Consider the following 7975-nt stretch of genomic DNA (forward strand, 5'->3'; position numbering starts at 1 on the left):
AGAGAACAAGTTATAAATTAATGAGTAGAATAATAGACAAAATAGTCCAGGATTCAGGAATAAAGATGCAGACGTAGATAATGGGCTTGAGGACACAGGGAGGGGGAAGGGTAAGCTGGGACGAAGTGAGAGAGTAGCATTGACAAATATACACTACCAAATGTAAAATAGATAGCTAGTGGGAAGCAGCTGCATCGCACAGAGATATCAGCTTGGTGATTTGTGACCACCTAGAGGGGTGGGATAGGGAAGGAGACGCAAGAGGGAGAGGATATGGGGATATATGTATACGTGTGGCTGATTCACTTTGCTGTGCAGCAGAGACTGGCACAGCATTGTGGGGCAATTATACTCCAATAAAGATGTTAAAAAAAAAAGAAGTCCAGGTTTAACTAAAAGACAGGAAGGCACAGCATGAGGGAGGGGTTTTTTAAGTAAAATTTTAAAAGTTAAAACAATACAGTAACAAAATAAAGAGAGTACATGTAATAGTGAGGAAGAAGATGGGAAAGAGTCTTAGAATTAAAACAAAACAAAACAAAACAAAACAGAAGTCAAATGACAACTATCACTAAGTAGCTGTTTAGAGATCCAAATGTCTAATTTCAGTTCCGTTCACTCAAAACGTCAAGATTCTCGATTTGAACAATGGTGCCATTTCTCTTTTGACTTTGATATATATATTTTTAAATCATTAAAAATTCTTTTTTTTCAAACAAGAAAGATCTTAAAAACTACTGACTGAATTATCAGATTTTAGGGTAAAACACTCAATTCCTTCCCTGAGCTCCCGAGAAAAGTAGTAGAGGAATTGTTCTCTGAAGATCCAGGAGGGTAGAAATTAGGATAATGGACTTTGAATATGGTGTATACAGTGCAAAAGCATCCTTGAATGGGATTCTGAAAATAAGCTGATAGTAATGAGAAAAACGCAATATTTGAAGTACATAGATGGATACATTCTTGACCAATGTCATCTATCTTAACTGAAAACTATTTGTCATCAGCTATGAGCTAGTCAAAGGGCACCAACATCTATTTCTTGATGGGCTTATCAGAATGAAGAATAGTTTGCCTAGGATTTTTCACTTCACCGTATTTTACCAGTAAAATGTTACTATAGTTTAAAAACTATACTAAAAATCTTACTATAGTTTAAAAACTATACTATATTTTGGAGTAACAAGTTCAGCACGATTTTAATATATATTTTAGACTTTCTGTTTCACTGATTCAGATTGACTGGTCCTTAAAAACAGATACTCTCTAGAGTAAATTCAAAGATTACATTTGGTCAACAAATTCAGTATAAAAACTCCAGATGCCAATATCCATTTAACATCACTTTGGCAAAATAAATGAGTAAGAACAAACTGAAGGTACCAAAACATCTTGGGTAAAAAATTAGATCATTTTAAACAACGTAAAATTATTGTGATACAGTACAAAGCTTCATCCTTACCTTCTAATATTTCTTTGTATACCAAATAGTCCCTGGATTTTTAAAACAGCTACTTATGCACTGCAAGTGTAGAGAAAATGGGGGCTATTTACATGCTACTACAGTCCCTTATCTGAAACACTTGGAAGGGGGTGTCAGAGCAGATATGTTTTGAATTTCAGAATTTTTCAGATTTTAAAAAAGCAAAATGGGGGCATATAGTACATGTTATATAACACCTCCATTGGGATCTGGAGTATCACCCTGAAATCAAACACACTAATATTTCTGCAGTAAAACATATGGTCATTTATACTAAATGGGATAAATAAACATAATAATTAGCACCTCACATACCTAGGTTTTGCTATTAAACCTGTTTAAGTTAGTGAGGTTTTGCCATTAAAATTAATTATGAAAAAAATTTAGGCTTTCAGAGATTTTTTTTCTCAATGTGGATAAGGGACTGCAGATCTGTATATAAAGACTGATTTTGCATTGGGAGTGTCTCTAGCTAAGGAAAAACATTTAAGAAAGTAAAAAAAAAATCGACTCCTATTTATACACCTATTAACCAAAGCCAGAGTTTTGCTTACTATCTCCACGTGTTTAAATCTATAAATGTTCAAGAATAAATAGTTAATGGAATTTTTAAATTACATTTGAATTTCATTAATGGGACCCATGTACAGTGAACATTTTTATGTTGAAATATTACCTGAAACTATAATCAATCACTCAAACTAGCTTATCTTAATTACAATTCCTCATTTCAACAACACTTTGGTGCTTATAAACTATGTTTAAATACATTATCTCAAGTCTGAAAGGTAGGCAGGGCAGATGCTATGGTGTCCTTTCATAGATGAGGAAATAGATTCATAAGGATAAATGGCTGGTATTTATCCACTGCCCACTGTTGTCTTATCATGGTCTTTTTGTAGGGCATGACCAATATATTTGATTAGTGGTGAACACAGATTGTACAGAAAAACATAAAATATTGTGGGTAGGTCAAAGTGTTAGAAAGCTGTGAAGGAATGTTTAAGGGATGCTCACCCATGTGCTTTGTGCTTTCAGACCCAATGCATGGCCTCTCAGAGAAGGCTTCCTCTACTTACAGACACAGCTTTGTTCCTGGCTTTTAATACACAGTTTATACAACTCATAGAAAAATGTTATAAGAACCCTGCTTTATTAATTTGTTAATTAGTCTTGCCAGTACAAACATACAAGGCAGTACTATTTATTACACTGCTTCTCATTATTAAAGAATACAGTGCTCTTCATCATGCTTTAATTTTGCAACAAGTCATGTCGCATTGCTGAATTTCATGTCCAAAACCAAACTGCACTCAGAAATAAAAGTGAAAGATTATTAATCATAGGATCTAAGAGTTATAAAGGGCCTAAAAGGCCAACCACTCCAATCATCCACCCAATTGTTAAATTCTCCATGTAACAGGCCTGCCTAACATGCAGTCACAAATCCAACCTTAAATATCCCCAATGACATGTAACACATTCTAAAGCAGCCCATTACAGCTTTGGATAGCTCTGTCAGAAAGTTCTTACACTGAAATGAAATTAGTCTTTCTGTTACTTTTACCAACTGGCTCTAGTTCTACAGCTTAGGTAGGTAGAGAAGAAGTTATCCTTCATTACTATAAATACTCTTCAAATATTTGAAGACAGCACTCAGGTCTCCCAGGAGCTCTTTTCTCCAGGCAAATAATTAGCTATTTCCTCCAATAATTATTTATAGTGTATGGTTTTGAATATCTTTAACATCTTGATCATGATATTCTGAGCATGATCAAGTTCTCCTGCTTATATATTCAACAGATTTTACTAAGTATCTCTCATATGTCTAGAGTTTTCATTAAAACAGAGAACATATTACAGGGATGCCTATTTAAAATGAAATATTTCACCAAACATAATGACTTTGTTGGTAACCACTGTCTTCTATTCTTAAGAAAAAGCTGCTAATAGAATATGTAAACAAATAGAATGACACATTTTAGGTGCTAATTTATAAGGTAAAACAAGTTACATTTTTGAGTGCTGTGACTTAATTCAATTTTACAATTTAAAACTCCTAATTGCCAAAAAGCTCAACTCTGTAACAGTTTGTGAGGGATTTACACAATGTTACAAATTGATAAAGATATTAAAAATATATCAGATAGCCAGTCTAAACAGCTTAATAGGCAGAAGTGTGAAGGAAATTAAAGTGTTTATTTTGCAAAGAGGGGTAAAGAAGAAAACATTGATCTCTCACTGGCATAAGAAGTGTATTTTAAGAGAAAAAACACAGAAAGAAAATTTAAAAATCTGGGGCTGGTAAATCTGGAAATCCAGCTAAAACCTGGCTGAGGGGTATTTAATGACCGATTAAGATTAACATAAAAGAAAAGGTGGTAAGTGAAACATAAACAATTATGAAAGAAAATTAATTGATTTCTTTGTAACAAGGTGCACTAAAATATAGCTAATGAAGTAGACCAGCAATACTCAAAACACTTTGGCCTTAGGATGTTTTTGCACTCTTAAGAATTGAGGAACTGAAAAGCTTTTCTTTATGTGGATTATATTTATTCAGATTTACCCATCAGAAATGAAAACTGAGTTCCACAAAAAGACTATTAGAACTAATAAATGAATTCAGCAAGATGGCAAAATACAAGATGAATATATGGAAATCTGTTGCATTTCTTTACACTAACAATGAAATATCAGAAAGAGAAAGTAAAAAAAAAAGTCCCATTTAAAATCACTTAAAAAATACCTAGGAATAAACTTAAACAAGCAGGTGAAAGATGCATATGCTGAAAACTATAAAACATTGATAAAGGAAATTGAAGGTAATTCAAAGAAATGGAAAGATATCCCATGCTCTTGGATTGGAAGAATTAATATTGTTAAAATAGCCATACTAGAGTAAGCAATTTACAGATTTAATACAATTCTTATCAAAATATTTATGACATTTTTCACAGATCTAGAATAAATAATCCAAAAATTTATATGGAATCACAAAAGACCCAGAATTGTGAAAGTAAACCTGAGGAAAAAGAATAGAGCTGGAGGCATAAACCTTCCAGACTTCAGAATATAGTACAAAGCTACAGTAATCAAAACAACATGATAATTTGTATGGAAACACAAAAGACTCTGAATAGCAAAAGCAACCTTGAGAAAGAAAAACAGAGCTGGAGGAATCAGGCTCCCTGACTTCAGACTATACTACAAAGCTAGAGTCATCAAGACAGTATGGTAATGGCACAAAAACAGAAATATAGATCAATGGGACAGGATAGAAAGCTCAGAGATAAACCCACGCACATATGGTGACCTTATCTTTGATAAAGGAGGCAAGAATATACAGTGGAGAAAAGACAGCCTCTTCAATAAGTGGTGCTTGGAAAAGTGGACAGCTACATTCAAAAGAATGAAATTGGGGGCTTCCCTGGTGGCGCAGTGGTTGAGAGTCCATCTGCTGATGCAGGGGACACGGGTTCGTGCCCTGGTCCAGGAAGATCCCACATGCCGTGGAGCGGCTAGGCCCGTGAGCCATGGCCGCTGAGCCTGCACGTCTGGAGCCTGTGCTCCACAACGGGAGAGGCCACAACAGTGAGAAGCCCGCATACTGCACACACACACACAAAAAGAATGAAATTGGAACACTCCCTAACACCATACACAAAAATAAATTCAAAACTCAAAATGGATTAAAGACCTAAATGTAAGACCAGACACCATAAAACTTTTAGAGGAAAACAGGCAGAACGTTCTATGACATAAGTCACAGCAATATCCTTTTTGACTCACCTCCTAGAGAAATGGAAATAAAACCAAAAATAAACAAATGGGATCTAATGAAACTTAAAAGCTTTTGCACAGCAAAGGATACCATAAACAAGACCAAAAGACAACCCTCAGAATGGGAGAAAATATTTGCAAATGAAGCAATTGACAAAGGATTAATCTAAAAAATTTACAAGCAGCTCAATATCAAAAAACAAACAACCCAATCAAAAAATGGGCAGAAGACCTACATAGATATTTCTCCAAAGAAGATATACAGATTGCCAACAAACACATGAAAGAGTGCTCAACATCATTAATCTTTAGAGAAATGCAAATAAAAACTACAATGAGATATCATCTCACACCGGTCAGAATGGCCATCATCAAAAACTCTAGAAACAATAAATGCTGGAGTGGGTATAGAGAAAAGGGAACACTCTTGCACTGTTGGTGGGAATGTAAATTGATACAGCCACTATGGAGAACAGTATGGAGGTTCCTTAGAAAACTAAAAATAGAACTACCATATGACCCAGCAATCCCACTACTGGGCATATACTCTGAGAAAACCATAATTCAAAAAGAGTCATGAATCTGGAGCCCTGGCCCGAACGTGTGAGAAGTGGTGGTGCAGCGTGGTGTGGTGCAGCTCTAGCTCCACTTTCCCCCTTGCAGGGAGAGAGGTGTCTATGGGGCACCTGCTGCCGCTGCTGGGTGCTGTCTCTATGGTGAGGAGGAGAAGGAGGAGCGTGAGCTCAGCGACACAATTGTGTGAAAAACGGAAGCGCATCTGGAATTTCCCTTCTCAAGAATCAAAATGTTGGTACATAAATAAAGTATAAAGTATTTTATGAAACAAATCTTCAATCAAGTAAAACATTTTGATGCTTAGTAGCTAGACTCCTTGTGCCCTCACTATGCCAGCAGCAACTGTAGATGCTAGCCAAAGAATATGTGAAGTTTGGGCTTGCAACCTGGATGAAGAGATGAAGAAAATTCATCAAGTTATCCAAAAATGTAATTACGTTGCTATGGACACCGAGTTCCCAGGTGTGGTTGCAAGACCCACTGGAGAATTCAGGAGCAATGCTGACTATCAGTATTAACTATTGCGGTGTAATGTGGACTTGTTAAAGATAATTCAGCTAGGACTGACATTTATGAATGAGCAAGGAGAATACCCTCCAGGAACTTCAACTTGGCAGTTTAATTTTAAATTTAATTTGACGGAGGACATGTATGCCCAAGACTCTATAGAGCTACTAAAAACATCTGGTATCCAGTTTAAAAAACATGAGGAGGAAGGAATTGAGACCCAGTACTTTGCAGAACTTCTTAAGACATCAGGAGTAGTCCTCTGTGAAGGGGTCAAATGGTTATCATTTCATAGTGGTTATGACTTTGGCTACTTAATCAATATCCTGACCAATTCTAACTTGCCTGAAGAAGAACTTGACTTCTTTGAGATCCTTCAATTGTTTTTTCCTGTCATTTATGATGTGAAGTACCTCATGAAGAGCTGCAAAATTCTCAAAGGTGGTTTACAGGAAGTTACTGAACAGTTGGAGCTGGAATGGATAGGACCACAACATCAGGCAGGATCTGACTCATTGTTCACATGAATGGCCTTTTTCAAAATGAGAGAAATGTTCTTTGAAGATCATATTGATGATGCCAAATATTGTGGTCATTTGTATGGCCTTGGTTCTGGTTCATCCTATGTACAGAATGGCACAGGAAATGCATATGAAGAGGAAGCCAACAAGCAGTCATGACATGAAATAGTTCTTTTTTTTTTTTTTTTTTTTTTTTGCGGTAAGCGGGCCTCTCACTGTTGTGGCCTCTCCCGTTGCGGAGCACAGGCTCCGGACGCGCAGGCTCAGCGGCCACAGCTCATGGGCCCAGCCGCTCCGCCGCATGTGGGATCTTCCCCGACCGGGGCACGAACCCGTGTCCCCTGCATCGGCAGGCGGATTCTCAACCACTGCGCCACCAGGGAAGCCCGAAATAGTTCTTTTATTTTTATTTTATTTGAGCTACACACATGCTTGTATATAGGTTTTATCTCTGGTTGAATCTCTTGAACAATAGACATTACTTTTTTTTTCTTTCATAGCTCATTTTATTTTCTGCCTTTCAGTACTAAGTATGACCATTCCTATTTCAGATCTTAATAAATAGAAAATCATTCAGGTTAAATCTGGCCTTAACTTAATATACTTGTTACTAGGTGTGTGTGACAGAGAGTGGGGAAAGCTATTCAGTACATCATATTGAATACTTCGATAAATGTTACTTACTTGAGCTTGGTTTGTTTTTTCCCTTTCCTAAATTAACTAGCACTGACTGTAATTTATTTCCCTGTTTCATGTCTCCCTTCCATTCTTCAGAAGTTTTAGCTATTTGAGACTGTGGACCATCAATTTTGCACTTTAGAGAGTGATTCTGACTCAAATCCTCTGTTTTATCAGCAGTTTTGGCTTTTCTTGCTCTTAGCTGGAAAAATGACCATCTGCCAACTTTATACAGTATTTACTTGCTTTTGACCCAAAGAATATAGAACATGCATTGTGCAAATAGTTGATTCAGCAAGACTACAAAATAAAAGACAAAAAAAACTACTGAGGAGCTTAGTAACTACTGTTTCTGTACGTAGTACTTAATCTCCCAAGCACATCTAGTGTCTGTCAGTTTCTAATTGGCATGTGTAGGCTGCTCTGT

The 7975-nt window shown here is 36.3% G+C and overlaps 1 pseudogene; it reads left to right on the plus strand.

Moving 5' to 3' along the window:
• Positions 1–6171: 6171 nt before the first annotated feature.
• LOC131748603 (CCR4-NOT transcription complex subunit 7 pseudogene) lies at positions 6172–7025 on the plus strand (annotated as a pseudogene).
• Positions 7026–7975: the final 950 nt, after the last annotated feature.

The sequence above is a fragment of the Kogia breviceps genome, chromosome X, assembly GCF_026419965.1.
Source record: "Kogia breviceps isolate mKogBre1 chromosome X, mKogBre1 haplotype 1, whole genome shotgun sequence".
In the NCBI taxonomy this organism is placed as follows: Eukaryota; Metazoa; Chordata; class Mammalia; order Artiodactyla; family Physeteridae; genus Kogia; species Kogia breviceps.